At 42.9% G+C, this 26,238-nt stretch overlaps 1 protein-coding gene and 1 pseudogene across 4 annotated transcripts in view; one reads left to right on the top strand and one right to left on the bottom strand.

The window, feature by feature from the left end:
- Positions 1-26,238, bottom strand: part of UBE2E1 (ubiquitin conjugating enzyme E2 E1) — an 83,872-nt gene that overhangs the window by 7,924 nt on the left and 49,710 nt on the right. The window lies entirely within an intron of this gene.
- On the top strand, positions 886-6,363 carry LOC109026057 (ADP-ribosylation factor-like protein 4A; annotated as a pseudogene).

Genomic DNA, 26,238 nt, shown 5'->3' with positions numbered 1-26,238 from the left:
AGTTAGGATCTGTTGGTCTACAAAGTGGGCAGGCAGTCCCATCCCCAGGGGTGGAGGAAATATTAACAACTCTCAGAAGGCCAGTGTCAGAAGAACAGGGAGTAAGAGAAGCTTTACTTGAGGCTGTTCAAGCATCCCACCTATTTCTCGATAAAATGACTGACCAGGTTTTCCCTCAGGTCACCTAAGTACACCCTTTAATAATCTCCTGTCTCCTCCGGAAGATACTTTTGGTTCCACAACAAGAAATACAACTTTAATTTTAAATACTGGTTGAAGTGTACCATAGAATGGTATGTAATTTAAATTGTTAATCCAAATAATTAGAGTATGGAAAATCCTGAATTGGGAAAAGGGGGGTTGAAATTAAGATACTAAAGAAAGATGGGGAGAGGTGACAGCATGCTGGCAGCCCTCACTCGCTCTTGGTGCCTCCTCAGCCTTGGTGCCCACTCTGGCCGCGCCTGAGGAGCCCTTCAGCCCCCTGCTGCACTGTGGGAGCCCCTCTCTGTGCTGGCTGAGGCTGGAGCTGGCTCCCTCTGTTTGCAGGGACGTGTGGAGGGAGAGGCGTGGGTGGGAACTGGGGCTGCGCGCAGTGCTCATGCGCCAGCGGGAGTTCCGGGTGGGCGCGGACTTGGCAGCCCCGCACTCGGAGCAGCCGGCTGGCGCCACTGGCCCCAGGCAGTGAGGGGCTTAGCACCCCAGCCAGCAGCTGCAGAGGGTGCGCCTGGTCCCCCAGCAGTGCCAGCCTGCCAGCACCAGGCTCGAATTCTCGCCAGGCCTCAGCTGCCTCCCCGTGGGGCAGGGCTTGAGACCTGCAGCCTGCCAGGCCCAAGCCTCCCCTCCACCCCTGCGGTGGGCTCCCACTTGGCCTGAGCCTCCCCGATGGGGACCACCCCCTGCTCCGTGGCTCCCGGTCCCATTGCCTGCCCAAGGGTTGAGGAGTGTGGGCACACAGTGCGGGACTGGCGGGCAGCTCCGCCCGCAGCCCTGGCACAGTATCCACTAGGCAAAGCCAACTGGGCTCCTGAGTCGAGTGGGGACTTGGAGAACTTTTACCTCTAGCTGGAGGATTGTAAATGTACCAATCAGCATTCTGTGTCTAGCTAAAGGTTTGTAAATGCACCAATCAGTGCTGTGTGTCTAGCTAATCTAGTGGGGACTTGGAGAACTTTTGTGTCTAGCTCAGGGATTGTAAACGCACCAATCAGCACCCTGTCAAAGCAGACCAATCAGCTCTCTGTAAAACAAACCAATCTCTCTGTAAAATGGATCAATCAGTAAGATGTGGGTGGGGCCAGATAAAGGAATAAAAAGCAGGCTGCCAGAGCCAGCAGTGGCAACCTGCTCAGGTCCCCTTTGACACTGTGGAAGCTTTGTTCTTTCACTCCTTGCAATATATCTTGCTGCTGCTCACTCTTTGGGTCCGCACTGCCTTTACGAGCTGTAACACCCACCCACTGCAGCTTCACTCCTGAGGCCAGCGAGACCACGAACCTACCAGGAGGAATGAACAACTCCGGACGGGAGGAACGAACAGCTCCAAACGTGCTGCCTTAAAAGCTGTAACACTCACCGCGAAGGTCTGCAGCTTCACTCCTGAAGCCAGCGAGACCACGAACCCACCAGAAGGAAGAAACTCTGAACACATCCGAACATCAGAAGGAACAAACTCCGGATACACCATCTTTAAGAACTGTTAACACTCACCGTGAGGGTCCGCGGCTTCATTCTTGAAGTCAGTGAGACCAAGAACCCACCAATTCCGGACACAATGGGAGCAGAAAAGTACATTTCATAATTTTGCATTAAGTCTACCCTGTCTTCACCTGAGCACTTATTTTAATTGGGATTCTCTAAACTGGGTCATCTCAGTTTTGTGTAATATGATTTTTTAAAACCAGCCAACCAAAGTATCATTGGGGTTACAGAAACAAGTATAAGACTGTGCCTTTTTAAAAAAACCCACTTATCCCTGTTTGAAGACATTGAAATTTAACTGTGATTAGAACCTCCGCATGAGAGGATGTAACTGAGAAAGTGAAGAGACCATGCCTATACCTTTCACATTTTCCTACACAGAGGTTTAAGGTTTATTTGTAACTAAAAGCAATTTTCAAAATATAAGCAGAATACATACAAGGCAAAAAGAAAAAGATAACATAGTTTTTTCTTCTAATCAAAATAAATATTACTCTGATACAGATTTTAAGAAAAATGAGTCATTTCTACTTTAACACAATATTTTCTTCTTTCTATAAAGGATTCTGACTTCACACAGGTATGTAAACAATAGGAGTGGGGATGGCCATGAGCCACGACACTTCTGTCATACAGGAAGCTGTGTCTGTTAACTGATAGGAAACTCTCCATTGAATAAACGCAATTAACAAGGACTCACTTCTGACAGCTTTTCCTACAATCCTGGAGACATTTTCTCCCTAATGACCACTGGACAGCGTGGCTACATATCTTATGCCTCAATATTATATTGATAAGTATACAAAGTAAAAAACTATCAACTGGTAGTAACTTTTGCTTTACACATATACAGTCTTAAACAGCATCTGCACAGTATAAACTGTACTACAAATCATTTGAGGTATTAACAAACCAACTGTCAAAGACTGTCATTAGCACAGTCTTACTAGAATCTGTTGTGTTCCCTGGACTGACTTAAAATCTTCCAGGGTAACTCCACAAAGTAACATTCATGTTTTCTTTTTGTTTTAAAATCATGTTTTTCTGAGTCTTTCCCCATTCCCATTCTCAGTACAAACTTATTACAGACTACTCTGCTGCTCTTCCATTTCAATGGTCAGAAACCAAATCTGCATTTCAATTTTCAAATGACATTATTAATTTCTTTTAAAGAACATCCTGAAGCAAAGTGAAATTTAGGATATTTTTTGAGTCACAGTCTCACTGTGTCACCCAGGCTGGAGCACAATGTGATCTCAGCTCACAGTAGCCTTGACTTCCTGGGCTCAAGTGATTCTCCCACCTCAGCCTCCCTAGTAGCTGGGACTAAAGGCACATGGCACCATGCCCAGCTAATTTTTAAAAAATTTTATCCATTATTATTATTTTTAAGACAGAGCTTTGCTCCTGTCATCCAGGCTAGAGTGCAGTGGTGCCATCTTGGCTCACTGCAACCTCTGCCTCCCAGGTTCAAGCAATTCTCCTGCCTCAACCTCCTGAGTAGCTGGGATTACAGGCATCCGCCACCATTTTTGTATTTTTAGTAGAGATGGGGTTTCACCATGTTGGCCAGGCTGGTCTCGAAATCCTGACCTCAGGTGATCCGCCCGCCTCAGCCTCCCAAAGTGCTGGGATTACAGGCGTGAGCCACCGCGCCCAGCCTAATTTTTACATTTTTCATAGAGACAGGCTCTCACCAGGTTGCATAGGCTGGTCTCAAATTCTTAGGCTCAAGTGATCCTCCCACCTGGGCCTCCCAAAGTGCTGAGATTCACAGGCGTGAGCCACTGTGCCTGGCCAGAATCAATTTTTTAAAAGTATCTTTCTATCAAATGAATTTTTACATTTTTTATTGGGAGACAGGACCCTTGCCTACAAACACATAAACCATAGTTCAGATATTATTCTAGGCATAATTTTAGAAGGCTTAGTTATCTGCTGTCATACCCTAGAAAAAAAGTGAAAGGATGAGAGGCTGGGAAGATAGGAAGATAAGCATGCTAGAAACAGACTTGCGGACTGCTGGGTGAGCACTATTAGAGCAGCCAGGCACACAGCACCCACCTGGTGCCCTGTCCTCTGCCGCGGCCCAGGCCTCCCTGGTGCCCATGGACAGGTATCAGAGCACCTCCCCAGATGCTAGGACAGACGCTGAGTGAAGAGAAGGGAAGGATGGTTAGTCTTATAGCTGGATCACCTACGAAGAGAAGTTCTAAAGCAAGAAGAAAGCATTTCAATTTGGGACATTTATTTGCAGTGGGAAACTGGGAAATGGACTATCAGAACACACTTCTATCCTGTCCAGTCGGCCTTCATTTCAGTCTTTCCACACTGTTTTTCTGGGTTTGTACTGTGCTAGAAAGACAACTGTCTTATACAGGCTGCAGCTCATGAATTTGTAAATACTGTACCTACCAAAAGATTTAACACAGAGAAAATTAAGGTAATCTTGGCAAATTTTAAAACAGTCCCTTTTCACTTCTGGGATGTAGGTGTTTAGGACAAAGTAAGGCCACTGTGGAAGTCATATGCCAGATGCACAGATGGCATTGTATTTGTTGTGGACTCTAGATGTGGAAGGATGGAAGAAACTAAAACTTAACTTCATAAAATAACTAGGATATAGAAAACCAAGCAGTCCCTCTACTTATAGTTGCTAACAACAAGACTTCAGGAACTCATTCTCTCAGGAACTGATACATTGTTGGCAAGGGGTGAACCGAGCTCATCAAGTCCTTGGCATTTGCAGCTTACCTGTGCAATCATAGGAGATGGACTAAAGCAGCAGTCCACAACCTTTTCTGCACCAGGGGCTGCTTTTGTGGAAGACAATTTTTCCACAGATGGGGGGTGGGATGGTTTGGGACGATTCAAGTGCATTGCATTTATTGTGCAGTCTATTTCTATTAGTATTACATTGTGATATAGAAAGAAATAATTATACAACTCACCATAATGTAGAATCAGTGGGGAGCCCCCGAGCTTGTTTTCCTGCAACTAGACAGTCCCATGTGGCGGTGATGGGTGACAGTAGCAGATCATCAGGCATTAGATTCTCATAAGGAGCACGCAACCTAGATCCCTCACATGAGCAGTTCACAATAGGGTTTGTGCGTGCCTATGAGAACCTAATGCCATTGCTGATCTGATCTGACAGGAGGCAGAGCTCAGGCAGTAATGCAAGCCACGGGCAGTGGCTGTAAATACAGATGGAGCTTTGCTCAGCTGGCTGGCCTGCCCACCCACTGCTCATCTGTTATGTGCGTGGTTCCTAATGGGCCAGGGACCAGTACGGGGTCTGTGGCCCAGGTGTTGGGGAACCCTGGACTAAAGGAAGGACTTGAGACAACTACATGATAATAATTAAAAGAAGAAAAACGTTGTGGCAACAGAAAATGAAATGATGACTATCGCTACCTTTTAATCTGTGGGGAGTAGGTTTTCTCTGGTCTGATTTTGACAAATGCAGTGTGTCTGCAGCCTGGTTTGCCTGTCTGCCCTCCTGGGTGCTACTGAAGCTTTGTTTTGTTGAATAATCAGATGCCCAACTCTGTTGCCTTGTGGAAGATGAGTAAATGTAGTGCTTCTTAAAGTGGTCTCTTCTCCCTACCCCACAAATCTTTTGGTACTACCATTTGGGGAAGCCAAGCAAGGATAGTAAATTGACCAGAACACAGTTGTGACATTTGACCTCAAGTTAGTGAAATAAAACTTTAAAGAGTAGGGGGGAAAAAAGAGACATGCGGACAGCAGCAGGAAGTAAGAATGAAGAAAGGGGCAGAGGCAGGGGCAGGGTAGCAACAGTGCCAGCGTATTTCAAAAAAGGGCAGAGGCCTGGGATCAACTGAATTAGAAACTCAGTTCTACCTATTTAAAAATCTCAAGTAATTCCTCATATTATCTCTTAGTACAATGACTAATGTTTCGTAAAAATAAAGAACTGACACTTGGAATAAGCTTTATCATCATCCTCAGAAAGCCAGATGTGGCACGGACTGCTTATTAGCTACTGCATGCCTATTCTCCTTTTGTCTGTGGAAGCTTCATGATAAGCTTCTATGTCACTTATATAAAGTACATCATTCATATCACAAACCCCCCCAAACACCCATATTTCAACAATAGTCTTAGAGCAGTGGTTCTCAACTGGAAGTAATTTTGCCTCCTACCCCGCCCCCTGATGTTTGGCAATGCTTGCAGTCATTCTGAATGTCACAAATGGGAGGAAGGTGCTAATGGCATCTGGTGGATAGAGGCCAGGGATGCTGCTAAACATCCTACAATGCACCAGACAGCCCCCACAAAGAATGATCTCAGCCTAAAATGTCAACAGTGCCAAGGCTGAGAAACCCTGCCTTAGAGAAAATTTGCTCAGGGTTAAGCTAGTAAAGGGAAGAGCTTCAATCTGAATCCCAGCTGTTAGACTCCAATGCCCAGTCTTAATATTTTTCTGTGCCTGGTACACCAAAAAAGGATCAATATATATGGTTGCTGTTGTTATTATTAAAAGTTAATTTGCATATACCCTGAATGTTCTGTAGACTGATATTCAAAGTGCCGCCTCTGGACAAGCAACATCGGCATCCATCCCCTGGGAGTCTGTTAGAAATGCAGACATCAGACTCCACCTCAGACCCAATCAATGTGCATGTTAACAAATGATTCTTATGCACATTAAAGTTTAAGAAGCCAGCTACAGAGGATTATTAAGAGCAATGAATGCCAACTGTTTCTTTTTTTGAGACAGTATCTCACTCTGTTGCTCAAGCTGGAGTGCAGTGGCTCAATCACAGCTGGCTCAAGTGATCCTTCCATCTCAGCCTCCTGAGTTGCTAGGATTACAGGCGTGCATCACCACACCTGGCTAATTTTTTAATTTTTTTTAGAGACAGGGTCTTGCTAGGTTACCCAGACTGGTCTTGAACTCCTGGGCTCAAGCGATACTTCTGCTTGGCCTCTGAAAGCACTGACATTACAGTAGTGAGCCACAGTTCTGATTTTCTAGATTTAAGTTACCATTAATATTATTTAGCTCCGTCCTCCCTTGTCTACAACTCTTTGCAGTAACAAATATGCATCAACCCTGGTAATGCCTAGCTCTATTAAGACAAAAAACAAAAACAAGAAACAACAAAAAACCCAAAACTGAATTTACAAAATGCTTATATGAAAAAAAATCCAATTACATCTACATTCCCTATGACAAACACACTACTAAAAATCCACTCCTGATTTACTCTTCTATTGCTAAGAAATTCATAGAGAAGATAAGCTATGAAGGTAGCAATCTACCAGAGATACTGGGTGAAAGCTGCCTTCTCCATGAGATCTACTTGGTACATTCTTACCTTCATCATCCCTTCATAAAACAGTAACCTTTTGTAACCTAGAAGCGAGTGGCAGAAGGAACCTGAAAAATGAGAAAACCTTACTAAAGAAACTAACAGGGTAGTGACACGATTTCGTAAGTGCTATTAAAAAGCAGGGCGACCACTGCCACAGTCCTAATAACTAAGTTAGAAGGCCTCCTCACCTAAGGTGAGGGGAAGAGGAAAGGAAGAGGCTCTGGTACTGTGAGGAATGTACCATTCAGGTTAACTATCCCTTGGAAAGAACTTGCAGACCTAGAGCCAACCTAAAGGGCTCCCCAGAAAAACTAGTATCCACACACAAGAATTCACATATTTGGCTGGGCACAGTGGCTCACGCCTGTAATCCCAGCACTTTGGGAGGCCGAGGCGGGCAGATCACGAGGTCTAGAGATAGAGACCATCCTGGCCAACACAGTGAAACCCCGTCTCTACTAAAAACACAAAAATTAGCTGGGCGTGGTGGCGAGCGCCTGTAATCCCAGCTACTCAGAAGGGTGAGGCAGGAGAATCGCTTGAACCTGGGAGGCGGAGGCTGCAGTGAGATGAGATCACGCCACTGCACTCCAGCCTGGGCGACAGAGCGAGACTCCGTCTCAAAAAAAAAAAAAAAAAAAAATTCACATTAGTGGTATCCACTGTATCAAGGAAGTTATACTGGAACACGGTGGGGCTAAATAGGGGGTATATCTTCCTAACTATAGGAAGGAGACTATCCCAGGCACTTAAGATCTCCAACAGTGTGGCCATTTAATGGCCTTCTAACAAAGCCCTCCAAAAGTCTTATAACAACAACACTGAGGAAATGGTGCCTACTGTCTTCCTCTAGCATAAAGTAGATAAACTTCCGAAGGAATTTTTGACATAACTTTTTGTGACGCACAAGGATGATTTGTGGCCTATGGAAGCTATAGAGTTCATTTTTAAAATTTGTTCCAAACCAAGAAGAGAATAGATTTGTCTGGGTATTTACACAGACTGCTATAATCATTTGGATACAATCTTTTGTACATCAGAATTTAAGTCTCTAGGGAGTAGTAATTTCCCACACATACTACAGGGCTTGGCACACTAACAGTTACCAATATTTAATTAGATGATCAAATATGTACTACTGTTTGGGATTATACAACAGTGTTTCCAAATTAGGTAAAATAATTAAAACATCACAAAAGCTCAATCTTGCCCAGTTAGTCATTCAATCGTAGGTTTTACTGTATATGCTGCTGCTCTAGGGACAGTCCAGCACATCTGGAAATTTACATTCCAATATTGAAAAAAATTAGATGCACATAGAGTAAGGACACTATTTTTAAAAGAAAACTACTTCCAAGTAACTTGTAAGTAAAGGGTTAAGTTACTCTGGTAGGGATGACAAAAGAAGAGCAGACCTAAATAAATGTGGACATTAGGGGGTCACTCTTAACTAGGGATGGCTGAATGAGGAGTTATTAGTACAGTGAGCTAAGGAACCGCACTTTCCCTTCTGGCCTGTCAGGGTAGTCGTGGGGGTAGGTGGCAAGCAAGTAAAATGACAAAACCAGTTCAATGCCAAGTGCCTGAAAGAAGCAGGGGTTGGGGGTACGGCAGTGATTAGAATTAAAGTAAGATCAGTATCCCTTGTGTCTTGAAAGCCATTTTCCTCTGTAAGATTAAACATGTAGGTAAGTCAGGATAAAGGTGGATCCAACAATGGGTCTTTTCTGCAGGAATTATACAAGCCTGAGTTGGAACAATTCTAATCTGCACTTTCGCCCAAGAAGTTAGAAAAAACGAGTCAGGACAGAATCCAATGCTGTGTGTGTGTGGTGATGACTCCTCTACTCCCACTAAAGAATCCAGAGCTTGGGTATCTGGTATCTGCCTTATGGTCGAGTCCAGATTCTTCAGTTGCAATGCTTATGCTACCATATACAAAACTGCTATTTGAATGAGTAAATACCAATGGGTTATTAGTCCTGGGTCTTTGGTTCACAGGGCACAACTGACTCTTCTATTGGGATGATTAACTATATTGTGGATAAGTGAGAGTCAGCTGGGGGAAAAGCAGAGCATCTTGTTCAGACTTTTTGAGGGGAGAACGTATTGTTAACACCTCTACGCTCCACACATTTAGTGCTGATCCCCAAAAGCAACAGTGTCACAAAGAAAGTTTTAAAAGGATACCAAGATTCTCTTAAAGGAGCTTATCAGGTTTTACTCAATTCTAAGAAAAGATTCTGGCACACATCTTTGATTATGAAATTAATTTTAGCTAAGGGTTTCCCATTACACTCAGCTCCTTATGCAGCTTCCACACTGCAACTGCTGCCAATCTCAAACTCCAGGTGGGGCAGTCAGGGGGCTGCTAGGTCAGTGGGAAGTATGGGAAGTGACACAAGTATAGAGTTCAAGAAACAGACTTCAATAACTTGCTACAAAGCAGAGTTGTGTGAACAGTCTTGCACAGTGATTTTTTTGGTCACTGTGTGATATGAATCTATTATTTTATTGTTTGGCAAAGCCTTTATCTGGTAATAATAATTTTCAGTTTTTTGTTGCCCACTTTTGCTTTCAAAAGTGTTCCAACTTGCATGTTATATGGTTACCCTATTTATGAAGGAATCAGAACACCTCCCTGCACTGGTCAATCAGCCTGAAACTCTCCTGCCGGTCTCTTTTTTTTTTTTGAGACGGAGTCTCACTCTGTCGCCCAGGCTGGAGTGCAGTGGTGCCATCTTGGCTCACTGCAACCTCCGCCTCCCGGGTTCAAGCGATTCTCCTGCCTCAGTCTCCCGAGTAGCTGGGATTACAGGCACACGCCACCATGCCTGCCTAATTTTTGTATTTTTAGTAGAGACGGGGTGTCACCATGTTGGTCAGGCTGGTCTCGAACTCCTGATCTCATGATCTGCCTGCCTCAGCCTCCCCAAAGTGCTGGGATTACAGGCATGAGCCACCGCGCCCGACTGCCTAATTCTGACAATTTTGCTGCTGCTTCAACCTCCACCTGCACCCTCCCAGGGCTATGGGGTCTCTCATCCTAGGTCCAGCTCCCTGTACCTTCCCTCAGTACAGAGCTCATGTGAATTTGGAGGATAAAGATGCCTTCAGCTGAAGGTAGCATTTACATCATCAGGGAAAAACTAGGCAGTTCTCCCAAGACCCTTTCAAGGGAGCCCCATAAAGTCAAAACTATTTTCATAAATCTAAAACATGACTTACCATTTTTACTCCCATTTTCTCACATTTGTACTGTGAGATTTTCCTGAATCTACACCAGGTGTGAGAGGGCCACAGCCTGAATGCAGAAGCAGGTATGAAAATCTACCTGTCTGCTAGGAAGTCAGACATTAAAGTCATCTGCAAATATGTGAAACAGTACCAGTCTTCTAGGTTAATTTTTTTTTTTTTTTTGAGATGGAGTCTCGCTCTGTTGCCCAGGCTGGAGTGCAGTGGCGTGATCTAGGCTCACTACAACTTCTGCCTCCCAGGTTCAAGCAATTCTCCTGCCTCAGCGTCCTGAGTAGCTGGGACTACAGGCATGCGCCACCACGCCCGACTAATTTTTGTATTTTTAGTAGAGACGGGGTGTCACCATGTTAGCCAGGATGGTCTCGATCTCCTGACCTCGTGATCCACCTGCCTTGGCCTCCCAAAGTGCTGGAATTACAGGCACGAGCCACTGCGCCCAGCCTAGGCTGTTTAATTTTGAAAAACAGTTTTCATTTAAAATGTTATTTATATTAATATGATTTTTGTTATTTTAAAATCAATCATAGATGTTTTAAATAATTCTGTTTTAATTTTGAATATGGTAAAAATCCATAACTGTTAACCATATAATCAAAAGCTGCTGGGGCCTGAAATAAATTTTAAGAGTGTAATGGGGTCCTTAAACCAAAGAGTTTGAGAACCACTGGGCAGATTATTTTTAAAGTATTTTGGTGTAATTGGTTAACCATTAAAATAAGTGCTTGATTCTTACTCCCAGACATTAAAAAACAAAAGTTAAACTAAGAATTTTAAATAGGAACGTAAAGAAAATATAAGTGAACAGTTTTATAGTTTTGGAAATAAGAGAAGCCACTTGAACTCCTGAGCTCACTGATAAACTATAGCAGAAGCTGTCAGTGCCTCACCAACACATCCCTTAGGATTCTGGTGTGCTATGGCCAAGTTCTAGCTACCCCTATCTGCTCCTCTGTGCTTAAAGCTGCTCTGCCCATAGCAATAGGCAGAAATACAGGTAAATTAACTCCCTGTGGCAGTTTTACAACACCGTCCACAGATTGTTTGAAACTGCTCAAAGAGGCAGAGTCTAATTCCCCTCCCTCTGAATATGGGCTGGTGATATTTAAGTCTAAAGTGATGTAAGTGTGACTTCACAACTGGCTCCTTTTTTTAAAAAAAGGAGCTATGGTCCCCCCGGCCCCCCATCCCATCCTGCAGCTGTCTGTCTCTCCCTTTCTATGTGCCTTGGAAACTCTAAACATCACATAAGAAGCCGAGTACTGCAGAGACCGTGTGAAGAGATCACATCAAGAATGAGAATTAGCCAAGAAGCCCAAGGTGTTCCAGCCCTCAGCTGTGGGCCTTCCCAGCCCAGGTGGAAAACCAGACATGTAAGTGAGGAAGGCTTCACATGACTCCAGTCCTAGCCCCTGTAACTGCATTAGAAAGCTTCAGTAGGAACCAACCAGCTGAGCCCAGCCCCAAACTCTGTATCTATAAAAGATTATAATCATAATAAAAAATGGTGGTTTTTGTTTAGAGTATTTTGTTATGTAGCAATAAATAACTGGAACACTCCCCCCAAGAGCAGCCCTCAATGAATAACTGATAATTTGGGCGGGATCATTCTGAGGCAAGTGTTCTGCCCAATTTCCCAGTTTCCGCATAGGCAATTTTCCCTGTGGGGGTTGGCTTAAGAAGACATCTTTTTTTTTTTTTTTTTTTTTTTTGAGACAGGGTCTCACTATATTGCCTGGGCTGGTCTCGAACTCCTGAGCTCAAGCAATCCCCGACTGCCTCAGCCTCCCAAAGTGCTGGGATTATAGGCATGAGCCACTAAGCCCAGATGAGACATCTTTTATTGCCTGTCTTTTCTTCCTTAGCTTCCCTTTGTTCTTTGTACCTGGAAATAAACTACTTGTATTTGAACTCTCATCTCACGAGTCACCTTGGGGTGAGGGGGCAGGCAGGAGTGCGGGAATGACCAAAACTGAGACATCACTGAAGTTAACACACACACACACACACACACACACAAAGGAAAAGACCAACAGATCTGACTACATAAAAATTGAAAATCCTTAAAAAAAAAAAAAAAAAAAAGGATACCATAAAGTTTATAAAAAGATTGGGGGGGGGGTATTTTCAGTTCATGATTAAGGGCTAATATCTTGACTAATTTAAATAATAATAATGGATAAAGTACATAGGCAGTTCTCAAAAGTGGAAAATAAACATATGGCAAATAAACAGATGCACAATCTTACTTAGACTCAAAGAAATACAAGTTAAACACTCTGGTACTTTTACCTATCAGAATGGCAAAAATTTCCAGTAAACACTTTGATATAGAAATTCTGCTTCTTGGAACTTACCCTAAGGAAATAACTGGACACGTGCATGTGACTATAGTATAAGGATATTTTGGAGACTCTTATTTATATATGATGAAAAAAATTTGGAATGAGCTAACTTACTGACAGGAGATAGGTTCACTGGAGTACAACCGTATGACGGTATACTGTACAGCTCTTAAATAAGAATGAGGTATACATACTAAGCAAGGAAAGAAATCCAGCAGGATTGAAAGAAACAAGTTCCACAACAGTATGCAAAACAAACATTTTTGTAAGATATAAATATACCCGAACTTAATAGTGGTTATACTTGCAGGATGAGATGCAGGGGATTTTCTCCTTCAAACAGATTCCAATTATTGAGATTAAAAAAAAAAAAACCACTGTGTTTACTTCCCAATTTCTATTCTGAAGGACAAAATAAAGGTAGAAGAGATGGAATCTAATCTACCTATTAATGTAGAAAGTAAAGTAATAAGAGAAAGTAAAAGTGGCCAGGCATGGTGACTTATGGCTATAATCCCAGCACTTTGGGAGGCTGAGGCAGGCGGATCACAAGGTCAGGAGATCGAGACCAGCCTGGCCAATATGGTGAAACCCCATCTCTAATAAAAATTCAAAAATTAGCCGGGTGTGTTAGTGGGCGCCTGTAGTCCCAGCTACTCGGGAGGCTGAGGCAGGAGAATAGCTTGAACCCAGGAGGTGGGGGTTGCAGTGAGCGAGATCGTGTCACTGCACTCCAGCCTAGGCAACAGAGGGAGACTCCATCTAAAAATAAATAAATAAAAATAAAAAATAAAAGTAACTATGGTCACCCTAGGGTAAGCAGCGTTTCTGAGTAGAAAGCCAATGCTTTAAGGACTTGGAAAGGTGGGGGGGATACTGAGTCTGGGCTATCAATATTCTTACTCCAGCCATTCGAACGTGTGTTTCATTTAAGCCCAGTTTTCACAGTTATTTTTACAACAAAGTTGCTTAGGAACTGAGGGGAGATCTTTTGACTTATTTTCCTGCTTCATTCCAAACATGTTTTCAATAGTGACCCACTGATATGCTACATCTTTGGGTAAAAAATATCTAGAACACTCATTCATAGGAAATATTTATGAATGCTGCCATTCCCATCTATAGCCCAATGAAAATCATCAGTGACTACAAGGGGTTTGGGTCTCCTGTGGCTCTGTGGTCACACTGAAGGACAGATTTTGGCCTTATGATAAAAGCTTCCACTGACATTTTATTGGAAAATTTGGAAATACTCAGACTAAATGGACACTATCTCACTGTTTTGCCTTCTCTGCTCCCTCCTCTCTATTCAATTCAGGTGCTCTTTCCTACCTACCCTCTTCCTTCTCCTTTGCTCTCAGACATGGGACTGACATAACTGAATCTCTAAGAGACTACAAAACCTGCACCAGTATAAATGAAAGGGCTCAAGTTTACTCCAACAGCAGGATGCAAATCTGCTTTTGAAATGAGACAGGGGGACCGGAGAGCCCACACAGGAGAAACTTTTGCCAAAAGAGGGTGCTCTTTCTCCCTTCTTTAATGTAGAAATACCAACTGTTATCTAAGATAATTATTTGTCAATTTATCTAAACAGTCAAAACACATGGAAGATTTGAAATGGGTGAATTTAATTGTGTGTAAATTACACCTCAACGAAGTTGATGATAATTTATCCAAATATAAGCAAAACCAAAGTTTGAACTCAATTCTCCAGAATTTATTACATACAGGTTTGTTCTGACCTACTATTTGTACATCTAAAGTATCACTCCAATAACCAACATAAATCAAAGACAGAAAAGTACCCTAACACATTTGCAGAGAAATATATAATTTTCAAAGTTCCTTCATAAACTTTGACTTCTTTTGATCTTTGCCTAGAATCTTTGAATCAGGAAAGGTAACATTTATCCATTTTAAAGATGAGGAAAATAAAATACACAAAATATAAAAAAGACAAGAAGAAAGTAATACAAAATAAAGAAATACATTTAAAAACAAACAAAGAGGAAAAAAAAAAGATGAGAAGGATTCAGGATTAAGTGATTTGTTTGTACAAAGTCAGAAAGCCTGGAAGTCAGTTCTGGCTGATGGCAATCCAGGTTTTCTTAAGGTGATATATTTTTACTACACCCATGAAGCTTAAAAGAAAGTTACCTGTCTTTGGACTCAACACAAAAGTTGTTTAATCGCATTTACTGGTCTGCCTTTCCTACCTTATTATTTCATTTCTGTTTCACATTTGGATGGAAGCCAGGATTAAATAAGAACAAGAAAATCTTGTGATCTGCCAAAAGGTGTTATTAAAATTTCTTAATACCAAAAATTAAATCACTTTATTTGCAGAAATGAATTAAGTGAAAATAAAAGCATACCACACACAGTACTTAGTGTGGAGAGGAATTTCGATAATAATGTGACGACTCCAAAAATGCAGAGAATCCCCCACCTTAATGAAAACCAAAGACATTTTGGGGAAACAAGCATCAGTTCAATTACAGTCCAAATGTTATGCCCCTAAGCTGCAAAGAGAACAAGAAAGATGCACAATTCTTTTTTCCCCCTAGAGCTAAAAAAAAGCAGGTATAGAACATGAGACCTACTTTCTCCAGCTCAGAAGTTAGGTTGGTCCCACAGTCCAGGAATTCAGATCCACTTCACTCTATTCCATTCTAGTTCACAGTGGCACTGGGAGGTCCAGCAGTCATTAGAATGACCTGCACTGAAATGTGAGGTCAACCCCTGCCTGAGGATACAATATCACCCACTGCTCAATGCTCTGTGAAGCTGAGGCCTCTGCAACTTCTTTGTTCCCTCCCTCTCCACTGCAGGATCCACAACTCAGAACTACCAGGAAATAACAGGGTCAGGAGGTGAGGAGAGCTATTTACTGCACTTGGGGGAATCACCGGCTTCTTTCTTGGCCCCAGCTGGCCTGGAGAGACAAGAGGAAGGCTGTTTATATTTGCATAGGGCTGAGAGACTGAATGAGTGAGGTTATGCCCTGCATGTCAGATACAGGGCTGGGCTTGGAGGGGAGGGTCTGGTTGCTTTCTCATTGCCAACTCTTTCACCCAGGCGAATCCTTGGTCCTGCTGTCTACACACACCCTTCTAGCTGAGCAGTAGACAATAGCTTTCAAAAAGTTAGATGCTGCAGCAGCAGCAGCTGAAGAGGCCCACAGATGGAGGGCTGATGTGGGACATTTCACAGCTACCTAAACGTAACAAGCCTAGAATGACTGGTAAGCAAATACTGGTGGCCACTGGTCAGGCACGAAACTGGCTTGTAAGTTAACAGACGGCAGAGTCATATGCTACTTCATGTTGGTATCAGTTCATTTCTAAAATGATTCAAACAGTCATTTAATACCAAGAAGTCCAAAGCATTATCCCCAAACAGAGAAGGGTGCTGACTTACAAACATGTCCTATTCCAGCCAAGTGCTCACAGGTGTGAGCCAGCACTTTGGAAGTCCGAGGCAGGCAGATTGCTTGAGCCCAGGAGTTAGGGACCAGCATGGGCAACATTGTGAGACCTCATCTCTAAAAAAATACAAAACACAGCCGGGCATGGTGGCATGCACCTGTCATCGCAGTTACTCGGGAGGCTAAGGCGGGAGGGAGGATCACCTGAGCCCTAGGAAGTTGAGGCTGCAGTGAGCCGAGATTGCACCACTGCACTCCGGCCTAGGTGAGTGACAGAGTGAGACTCCATCTCAAAAAAAGGACTAAGTCTTAACTGACTGAAGAGTCTCCTGCTAGCCTTGAAGAAGCAAGCTCCTATGACATAAACTACCTAAGAAAAGGGCTAGAGAACTATGAGTGGCCTCTAGGAGTTGCCTGGGCCTCAGTCCCATAGCTGCAAGGAACTGAATTCTGTCAACAACTATGTGACCTTGTAAGAGCTACAGATGAGGACACAGGCCAGCTGACTCCTTGACTACAGCCAAGAGAGACCCTGAGCAGAGGGCTCAGCTAAGCTATGCCTGGATTCCTGACCCACAGTAACTGTGAGATACTAAATGTGTGTATTGTTTTGGGCTGCTAAATTTGCAGTAATTTGTTACACAGAAAGAGAAATCCTGACAGTCTGAAATTTATTTTCAGAAGAAGTTGAAACAGAGGGTCTCTGCACCAGTGGTCATTAACATGGATGAGGGCAGAGGTGCTGTACTGAAAAAGAGCTTATGCATGCAGGACAGTAAGACCCCAGTTTTCTTTCTCCACTCAGCTCCCAGAACACAGGCTGGCCTTCGCCCTCCAGGCAGTCTCTTCTGGGGAATATGTGCGACTCAGAGGAAAGACCTTTCTAACTAAGGAACAGATAACTGAGGAACATGGTTCTTTTCTAATATAAAAATCAAAAATCAAAACAAACTAGAAGATAGCCAACTACAGAAAACAGAAATTATAGGGAGAATTTCAAAATAAACTTATTAATATCCAGAGAGACAGAATGCATTGCACTTATGAAAAAAGAATAAAGCCAAAACAAAATAACATCAGAGGAGAAAAAGTAGCTTTTGAAAATTAAAAACAAAAGCAAGCAAACAAACAAAAGATTTCAAAAACTCAATAAAAGATAAAGTTGAAATCTCCCAAGAAAGTAGAAGAAAGGCTGCAAATAGGAGAGAAAAGATACAACAATTAAAGGACCATAGGAAGGACAAAGATTTGAATAGTGAGAGTGATCCAGAAAGGGTAAACAGAGAGGAGGTCCAAAATAACTTAAAATTTACCAGGCCATGAGTTTCCACATTGAAAAGGCACAGTACATTGGAGGAAAACTGACCTAAACAAGGTGGCACATCAAGTTTCCAGGGAGAAAAAAAAAAGTAATGTGTAAGAAACCCCAAATCAGCAGGCTTCAGATTTCAAAAGCAATAGTGGGAGTAAGCTGGCACTGAAGCAATGTCTTCAAAATGATTTCCAATACAAATTCCACACCAGACAAACTATCAATCAAGTGCTAGGGAAGAATAGAGATCTTTTCAGATACTTGAGGTCTCTAAAAAATTATCTCCCAAGAATCCTTTTTCAGGAAGTTACTGAGGGATGTACTCTGCAAAATAAGGGCATAAACAAGAAAAAGATAAAGGAAACAAAACTTCTATGTAGAATAGTAAAGAGAATTCCCCAAAAGACAGTGACAAGAGAATCCGGTGTGACAGCTATAAACAGAATAGCCTGTTAAAACCAGAAGAGGTCAGATGGCTCTGGGGAGAGATTTCTTCAAAAAAGATAAAATTCAGGCTGGGCGCGGTGGTTCACGCCTGTAATCCCAGCACTTTGGGAGGCTGAGGTGGGTGGATGACCTGAGGTCAGGAGTTTGAGACCAGCCTGACCAACATGGAGAAACCCCATCTCTACTAAAAATAGAAAATTAGCCAGGCGTGGTGGCGCATGCCTGTAATCTCAGCTACTTGGGAGGCTGAGGCAGGAGAATCACTTGAACCCGGAAGGCAGAGGTTGCAGTGAGTTGAGATCGCGCCACTGCACTCCAGCCTGGGCAATAAGAGCAAAACTCCGTCTCAAAATAAAATAAAATAAAATAAAATTTATATAAAACCTATGCATCTGAATGTCTTTTGAGGACTTTTAGATAATTGTGAAGGCATCTGGGGTTGAATTTGTGACAAGTATATATATGTAGTGGGTAGGGAAGGGCACAGAAGGGAGAAAGGGAGAGGAGAAAAGGTGAGAGAATAATTAACTTGGGGAGGGAAGTATGCAAGGAAGGAAAAGTAACCACAGTTTGCTACATGTGAATAATGCTCACATAATATAAACAGTGAATATTTTATCAACATTGATCTAAGCAAAACAGGATAAAGGAAGAGTGTGACTGGGTAGGAAAGAACTAAGTTGTCATCATCCATTGTCATGAATCAAGAGTTATTGGTAAAAACTGAAATATAAAGTAATATGAGTATATACCTAAAAACAGTATATAAACAACAAAGTACTCGGCTCAACGAGGTACAAGTAGTTGCCACTAGAGAGCAAAATGCTGGGAATATTTTTTTTAACAAACAAAGAAATATTAAAGTCTTTCAATTATGTTAGTGTATAATTTCAACAAAAATGAAAACTATTGGGAGGCCAAGGTGGGAGGATTGCTTGAGGTCGCAAGTTCAAGACCAGCCTAGGCAACACAGGGAAACCCTGTCTCTACAAAAAATTAAAAAATTAGCTGAGTGTGGTGGTGCATGCCTGTAGCCCCAGCTACTTGGAAGGCTGAGGTGGGAGAAATGCCTGAGCCCAGGAGTTTGAGGCTGCAGTAAGCCGTGATGGCACCACTACATGCCAACCTGGGTGACAGAGCAAGACTCTGTCTCAAAAAATAAATAATAAGAAAGATAAGACGGAAAGGAAAAAGATAGTATCTTACAACCTATAACCATGTGACACAATTCTTTACCAAATGAAGTTCCTCTGCCATGCACAATGGTGGTATATTTTTCCAAATGATCATCTACTTGGTCCCCAGAAATCAAGCATAACATATTAGCTTAATATTATAGTTCACCACATATAGTTCAGGGATAACTATATGCCAGGGACATATGGTTCATTGCACACTGCACCATATATAGTACAATACAAACTAAAAAAATGTTTTCAAAGGAACAGACAGAACACAGAAATGTATTCTATGGAAAACTGAGAAAGTTTCACAGTGTAATGGTATCTAAGTTATGCTTACAGAGCTTAATAGGTTTTTTTCAGGGGAAAGGGTGACCAAACCGAAGAACTCTTGGTACAGAGATGTGTTTCTCCTGCAGAAATGAAGGTGAAGATGGAACCTGAAAGACTAAATGAGACCAGAGCAGAGAGGACCTTACATGCCTGCTAAGCAATTCAGATTTTAATAGCTTTGCACTGTCACAGCAGTGAAATGGGAAAGGTTCCCTTGTCCCACTTGCGGGTGTGTGATGGAGGTGTGGCTCACTTCTTCAGTGTCCCGCTGCTCAAACCTCTAGGGGAGCATACAGACAGGCGGGCTGTGAGGCGCTGACCCCACGGCAGCGTCTAGGGGTAAATGTTTACAGCTGAAGCCCCAGTGGGCATATGTTACAGGATGCTCTTTTAGTTTAGCCGTCCATAGGCAGCTTCTGTTAACCAGCTCAATTAGACCCCTGCCTTATGGCAAGGACAGAGGGCTTTCTGTATCCTGGGGTTCTTGCTTTGGCATACCAGAAGAATAGGATCACATGTGGGCTTGGAGAATGAGTGCGAGGTTTTATTGAGTGGAAGCAGCTCTCAGCAGATGGGGCAGCCAGAAGGGAAATGGTTTTCCCCTGGAGTCTGGCCGCTTGGTGGCCCAACTCTTCTCCAACTGCCCCAGCCAAACTTTGTGTCATTCCGCCAGTCGATGGCCTGCTGGCGTCCCGGTGTGCTCCTACACCAGTGCATTCCTCTCGACGTCCATCCACCTGTGTATTCCTTCGCCAATGTGTTTCTCTCGGCATCCAGCTTGTGTGTCTTCCTGCTAGGGTCTTGGGGTTTTTATAGGCACAGAATGGGGGCATGGCGGGTCAAAGTGGTCTTGGGAAATGCACCATTTGGACATGAAGGCAGGAGTGCCTGTCTTCACCTAGGTCTGTGGGCACAGGCCCGGGGGTGGAGCCCTCGCCAGGGACCCACCCTTCTCCTCCCAGCACTTCCCTGTCTCCCTTCAGTATCAGGAGTGAGGTAACAGAAAACTAGTCACTGTCTTCAGAAATAGGTAACTCCAAACACTGAAGACATCAAACAATTCAGAAACAAGAAGCTACTTAGAGCCTTCGATAAGTGAAGCAGAGAGCCTAATTAAAGAGGCTATAGGAGGTCTAACAACCTGGACAAGAGCACTGGCAATGGAAACAAAAGTGTCTCTGGGGAAATCATAACTACTTCATTGTAACAATACTAAAGAGTTATCAATAAACCACAGATCCTCTGAAGGCATCAACACATATACAAATAAGATGTCTACATTCTACCTTTAAGGAGCAGAAGGGAATGCAAACTGTCTCTTTCTGGCCTGTGCAGTCTCCCCGCGGTATTGTTAAATAGACATCCCAAGCATCACTCCAAGCATGGCTGTGTAGCATTTGGTGGAGTCATCACTTACTAAATAAATAAAATGTGACTTTACATATATATATATCTCCTTGTCTGTTTACATATTAACATTTCGAAAAACAATCAAATCATGTACCTTCATTTTAGTTCAAAGAATGTTCACCATTAGTTACATGCCTAATGAATTCATTTACTATTATATGCAATAGTTTAAATATAGTGTACATGCTATTTTAGGTACTACCTAGTTTTATTTCAAGAAGTTAAAAAATAAGGCTTCATATTCTTTAAAAAACACCATTTCAATGTTTATGGCTTATAGCAAATAAAGGGGTAAGTGTATGGGAAAGAAACACATTTAAGCAAAATGAATACTTTTAGTCAGTTCACTTGATACCTTGGTTGGGTTGTGCTTGTTGTTAAGAGCAGGACCCACAGGTTTAGACACAAGGCACATTCAACACCACGTAAGCATGAGGTAAGATGGTATCAAGATAAACTCATAGGATAGCCACTTTAATACAGTCCATTTCTGACTACTAATTGTACCTCTCCCAGAATTTTGTTAACTAAAGTCATTGTTGAGGTTTGGCCATTTTAGTGTTGTGTTAATGTGCGCTTCCATTAACAATGAGCCCCACAAAAAGCCACAAGGAAGCATACCAGCTAAAACATTGCTAAAAAGGTAAAACCAGAGCGCTAAAGATTTGTCTAGCCGAACAGCTAACTTAGTGAGGTGCAGTCACCAGCATCAAAGGAGCAGTAGTGGCAGCAGAGTCTCAACCCTACAGAAACCTGAGTGGGTCAGAACGTTCATCTTCATCTAGCCAAGGTGAAAGCACCCAGAAGCCAAGGACAGACAGCTGTGAGAGCAAGCTGGCAGCAAAGGGCTGAGCTCTGAATTTCAGTCTGGTAGAGCAAAATGATTTTCTCCTTCAGCAATGTCAGAAGAACCATCCCTTATTTCAAGACATCCTTACACATCTGCTGTGTGCAAAACCTGCACACAGGACGTGGTTCTGAACTGCTTCTTCAAAACAAAGTAAATGAAAATTTCAGTGGCTCCAGCAGTCGGGACTGTTAGGCATGAAACAATGAGAGTACGAAATAAATCCTTATATGCTTTATAATAATATAATAAACCAATAAAAATACATATTCATACTTAGTATTTGTTCAATATTATGCTAGGTACCAGAGAATTTTGCCTGCTGGATGGGCAGGTTGAGGCCAAATCATTAAGGGCTTTAAAAACCAGGGAAGACAGTTTACCCTCAATGAACTGGGTAAGGCAAAGCCACAGCAAGTTCTTCAACACCATTTGGGAGAGAATATCTCTGTTTTGCATTAGAGGAAACTGAGGCCCAGAGACTTTAAGTAATTAACCTTAACTTAAGGTCATTCAGCTGCTAACTGGCAAAGACTGGACTCAAATCTCTGTATTACAAAGGCCACTCCATTTGCTATGGCATGGCCAACTGTTGCTCAGGTGAGTGAAGCCTCATTTGGGCTAATGTTTCTGGATGAAGAACCTGGTAAGCAGACACTGGTAAGCAGATAGATATGGGTCATCCACATGGATATCAAAGTCACAAGGGTGGGAGCAGGTAATATGGAGAGTCATGGGGCATGTGCTCAGGTGAAGTGAGGAGGTAGCAGTGTTGGAGATGGAGGAAAATTTCCGTGCCTCATACCTCCCTTAAGGAGTAAAAGAAAGCAAGAATTTAACAAGAGAGTGAAAGAACAGCTGCAGGCACATTATTCTCTGGGAAGATGAAAAGTAGGTCAAGGATTAAACATCACTTCCTCTCAACCAGCTTCCATGGGCAGAGCAGAAGGATCTGGCCTCAGGCAAAGGCAGGCTGAACTAGAGCTGGCACTAGATATTGTTTGGCCAGGAGTGTTTAGTGAGGTAACTGGTAGTAAGTTTAGACTAGCAATCAGTTCCATTTAATGAATATGGCAAAATTCTAGTAAGATACACAAAAATGGTCAAAATTAATGCCTTTTCTCATAAAACTACCAGCCAAATTGGGGGGTGGGGGACTGTCCAACAATAAATGATTAAAATACGAGGTATTTGATATGAGGTAAATTGTTAAAGACGAGCTCAAGTGAGGGTGGCTTAGAAATGGGCCCAATATAAAAATTTCCCATGGGCAACCCTCCTCTCCCTCACATGTAAGCAGATAGCATGCCAGCTTTCAAGCTCCCTTTCTTTTACTCGTGAGAAAGTGGGGAGGAGGGAGGACAAGTATTTACGACAAGTTTCTCAAAAATGAATAGCTTCAGTGCTGCAGGTCAGTTGTTCTTACACACGAGTGGTAATAATAAGAGAAAGCACTACATTTTTTTCATAAATTTTAATTTACTCAATATAAAGGTTTGTCTTTCATTCTCATAAAGTTCCTGGCCGGGCGCAGTGGGTCACTCCTGTAATCCTACCACTTTGGGAGGCCAAGGTGGGTGGATCATCTGAGGTGAGGAGTTCAAGACCAGCCTGACCAACATGGCGAAATCCTGTCTCTACAAAAAATACAAAAATCAGCTGGGCGTGGTGGTGCATGCCTGTAATCCCAGCTACTCGGGAGGCTGAGGCAGGAGAATTGCTTGAACCCAGGAGGCAGAGGTTGCAGTGAGCCGAGATCATGCCATTGCACTCCAGCCTGGATGACAGAGCTAGACTCCATCTCAAAAAACAAATAATAAACTTCTTCATATTTTGTGATTAAAAAGTATCCTCCCTTTTATAAAATGCTGACGACAGTAAACAATGACTTTTTTTCAATGTCCTTGCAAAACAAAATAAAATTAGTAGCCCTATGTCTGCCCTCTGCATTGAAATCCAGAATTTATACTGTAGGTAACAGCTTCTATAGCCCCAAGTGGTATCTGCCATAGAGCCTTCGCAGGGAAAGCGCCTGAGGTTTAACTAGCTCAGTCCCTCTCAACTGTCCTCAGGCTCCCAGCCTCTTAAGAAAAACTAGCTAAGGTCAGCCAGGCCAATATGGTGAAACCCCATCTCCAATAAAAATACAAAAATTAGCCAGGCACGGTGGCATGAACCTGGGTGACAGAGGTTGAACCTGGGTGACAGAGGTTGCAGTGAGCCGAGATCGCACCACTGCACTCTAGCCTGGGCAACGGAGCGAGACTCTGTCTCAAAACAAACCAAACAAAAAAGACTAGCTAAGGTCATTGCTACCATCTTATAGCCTACTGGCACCTCTGTCACTCAGACTCATTCCTGAGGAGCACACGATGGGAACCATTTCCATAAGCACAGAAGGTTCATAAAGAGGCAGAACACAACAGCTCTTGGAGTTGCCCACAGACAGCTTCCAAACCACAAGCAAGTCCTATCTCACCAGGCTGACACCACACCAATGAGATAAATCCTTCACAAGTGGCAGGAGAAGTGAAACTTCTGTATGTCAGACTATTTCCTAAATAAATTCAGTGTAACGTGACTCGACAGGCATACATCTCCAGTCTGACAGGCAACCCAAAAGTGTATGTTTTGGAAAATAACATCTTAAAAGTACTGAATGTGTTCTTTATAAGGACTTCTCAGTTGTCTTGGTATTCCTTGCTACCTCAACTTCAATTCTTCCCACATGAAAATTTCTATTTTCACTCCTCTCTTCTTTCATTTCACAAAAATGTGTGCTTCTTTCTAAGATAAACATGTGGTCTTTACCTAATTCCTCTTTTACTTTAACAGTGAATAGAACACTTGGTTACAAAAAGTTCAAACTTTCCTATGCAGAACGAAAAAAAAACCACCAGACTCTAAAACATACTCCTGAACACCTCTACCCCTTCAGGCTGCTGGGCCGGCTTTCTCCTGCCCTTCAGTGCCAATTTCCTGATGCTTCTCCTAAATACACACAAATCCCTCTACATGCGATTCAGTCCTACTTTACCTCAACATTCCACAGTAAACTAGTCTCAAAAGTCACCAAAGACCTGCCAAGCTCAAAATTAAATGGCATTTCTCATTCTCTCTCTCTTTTTTTTTTTTTTTTTTTTTTTTAAGAGACAGTCTAGCTCTGTCACCCAGGCCGAGTGCAGTGTTGTGATCACAGCACACTGCAACCTCAAAATCCGGGACTTAAGTGATCTCCTGCCTCAGCTTGCCAAACTGCTAGGATTATTGAGGTGATCGGCTGCACTCAACTCCGTTTTTTTCATCAGCCTTTTTGTCAAGGACTGATAAGCCCTGCCTTCTGGAAACATTCTTGATAATCATGACATTAATTTTCTGATTCCCCTCCAACCTCTGAACTCCCCTCTCACTTTTCTAAAGCGCTTTCTTTTCCTGCTAATCTGTCAGGGCCCAGAAACAAATCAACAGGAGTTCCCATTGGAGTGGTATGAAAAAAGAGATGCATTTCAGGGAAGGGTTTAGATCCGTGAGGTCCATAGTGGCTTTACTAAGCATTAATGGGTGATGAAAGGGAGAAAGCAAAGTCACAATCCGACACAAATCTAGAAGAAAATCTTAGTTTGTTGATTTAACAGTTGTTGGTCCTTGGCAATGTACCAGGAAAATAATGCCTTACTACAAAGCAATGACTTCCAAACCATACTCCAGATGGGGAGAGAAGGCTAATGTTTTAAACGTCTGTCTTCCCTGAAATCTGTTTTAAGAAAGGGTTAACACTGCTTTTTAAAGCTTTAAAAGTACACTTAACAGTATGATACAAGAAACCACAGCTGGGCTCATGCCTGTAATCCCAGCATTTTGGGAGGCCAAGGTGGGTGGATCACAAGGTCAGGAGTTTGAGACCAGCCTGGCCAATATGGTGAAACCCTGTCTCTACTAAAAATACAAAAAAAATTAGCAAGGTATGGTGGTACCCGCCTGTAATCCCAGTTACTCAGGAGGCTGAGGCAGGAGAATTGCTTGAACCCAGGAGGTGGAGGTTGCAGTGAGCCGAGATCATGCCACTGCACTCTGGGCTACAGAGCGAGACTCTGTCTCAAAAAAAGAAAAGAAAAACCACACAGGGAACTTAAAAAATCTGAACAGCATGCAAATTCCAGTTCAGTCCTCAGTTTCCTCATCTGGAAAACATAGCTAATGCTATTCCACATACCACACCTCACGGAACTGAACCTTGAAGGAAATAAGCTATGTAAGTGCCTTTAAACCCTAAAGCACTACTTCTTTTTTTATTTTTTATTTTTATTTTTTTGAGACGGAGTCTCGCTCTGTCGCCCAGGCTGGAGTGCAGTGGCGTGATCTTGGCTCACTGCAAGCTCCGCCTCCCGGGTTCACGCCATTCTCCTGCCTCAGCCTCCTGAGTAGCTGGGACTACAGGCGCCCGCCACCACACCTGGCTAATTTTTTTGTATTTTTAGTAGAGACGGGGTTTCATCATGTTAGCCAGGATGGTCTCGATCTCCTGACCTCGTGATCCGCCCACCTCGGCCTCCCAAAGTGCTGGGATTACAGGTGTGAGCCACTGCGCCCGGCCTAAAGCACTATTTCTATGCATACAATTATTTTTAAGGA

Source organism: Gorilla gorilla, chromosome 2 (assembly GCF_029281585.2).
Source record: "Gorilla gorilla gorilla isolate KB3781 chromosome 2, NHGRI_mGorGor1-v2.1_pri, whole genome shotgun sequence".
NCBI lineage: Eukaryota > Metazoa > Chordata > Mammalia > Primates > Hominidae > Gorilla > Gorilla gorilla.
The sequence above is the reverse complement of the archived record's forward strand: the minus strand, read 5'-3'. Positions and strand labels throughout refer to the sequence as shown.